The sequence below is a fragment of the Benincasa hispida genome, chromosome 8, assembly GCF_027475165.1.
Source record: "Benincasa hispida cultivar pf3 chromosome 8, pf3_genome.v1.1, whole genome shotgun sequence".
NCBI lineage: Eukaryota > Viridiplantae > Streptophyta > Magnoliopsida > Cucurbitales > Cucurbitaceae > Benincasa > Benincasa hispida.
In genome coordinates this window covers 2,783,155-2,784,921 of record NC_143485.1, presented here as the reverse complement: position 1 = coordinate 2,784,921, position 1,767 = coordinate 2,783,155, and the positions used below count along the sequence as shown (strand labels likewise).

At 28.6% G+C, this 1,767-nt stretch overlaps 1 pseudogene; it reads right to left on the bottom strand.

Annotated features, from left to right (window-relative positions):
- Positions 1-460: 460 nt before the first annotated feature.
- LOC150034293 (uncharacterized) lies at positions 461-1,558 on the bottom strand (annotated as a pseudogene).
- Positions 1,559-1,767: the final 209 nt, after the last annotated feature.

The following is a 1,767-nucleotide window of genomic DNA, read 5'->3' as shown; positions in this document are numbered from 1 at the left end:
ATTTGTAAATGATGAGTATTTGTACTATTTTTCTGATACAAGTAGTTACAATAACAAACTGTAAAGGTTAAAGAAATGTGAACAACTATTGAATATGTTGAATGTTTGAATTTATTTACTTCATGAACATTTAATTTTAATAGAATTTTTCACCATACAGTTTACAAAGTTTGAAGTCTAATAGTTTAAATCGTTACACATTAAAGTTTAAAACTAAATTGATACAAATTTGAAATTATGTGTAGGATAACAATTCTTGAAAGTCTAAGGACAAAAAGTATTTTAACTCGTAAAAACAACATGCATTTTATAGAACAAACTATATATGAAGTTTGGTATCCATGATGACTATGTGTCCTAAGTATGATCAATCTCTGCTCCTTAACATAAAAGCTTTGTTAACATGGTTTAGCAAGAGAACAAAGAAGTAAAATTCAGTAATAAGAGAAGAATATTAAAGTTATGGAGCTAAAAGTGCCCTTATTATGGCCTCTAAGCATTGATCGTCATGAAATAACGTATGGCCAACATTGGAACCTCATGATATTGAATCCATGGAAGTTTCTTTGCTATAAATTGATTTAATTCAACTGGGACTACACGATCTTCACTACCTTGCCACATTTGAACACACCCCTTATTGTTAGTAAATGGATTGGTCAATTCAATTGGTTCAAAATCTCATTTTCCAAAACCAACCAATACGTCTCGATTAAGTGATTCATGTTCATCTTGTGCTCTTCTTTTTTCCCGTCACAAATAATAATAATATCATTAGTTAATATTATGATTTTGATACATTTGAAAAAGTTAGAAATAAATTAGGAAAATTATTTTAAATGTCAAACTACTGAAAATATTTTTAAATATGGTAAAATATTATAGTCTCTCAATAATAGACACTCACGGATAGACAATGATATTTTATTATATTTATTAATATTTTAGTTCATTTTTCTATATTTGAAAAAAGTAGAAATAAATTAAGTGTACCGATTGATTATTTGGGGTCTTCAACATTACTCCCATGGGTAACTCTAAATCAAAATCAGTGAACATTCCTTCATCCACCATTGATGGGAACCATTTTTGTCTGGTCCACCAATAATATAACCATGGTGTGTAATGTGCAATTCTAAATGTGGGTTGGAAAGATTTAGGAAGCTGCTTAAACGACTTTGTTAGTAAGGCTGATGGAGTTGCATGCCACCAGTAATTCACAAAAGGAGCTACCAAGGAACTTCCTAGGAGTCTGTCAAATTAATTAATTAATTAATTAGCTCTCAATTAATTATGATTTAATAAAGGGTAATTATTTTAAATAGTAAAATTGTTGAAAATATTTTCAAGTAGAGCAATGTGTTAGTGTACGTCAATAATATTTTGCTATATTTGTAAATAAATTGGCCCATTTTTTTTTATTTGAAAACAATCCAGTAATATATCAAACATTAATGGATTGAATTAAAATAATGCTGTGTGGAATGTATTTAAGGCAACTCCGAATAGGGTATGCTCCCAATGAAACTCCAACTATGTAAAATTTGATGTTCAACATATCTTTGGAGCTGGTGGTTTAAGTGCTTGATAACCCCATCCAACAATGCCCCACTACGAATGCTACTCCAATTGCTATAATTATCATTCCCTTGAAAAAAAATGTACGTACATATATATATATATATATATATATATAATCTTTAAAATTTCACTTGAGTTTTAAAAACACCTGGAAAAAATATATAAACAAAATAAAGAAACATATAG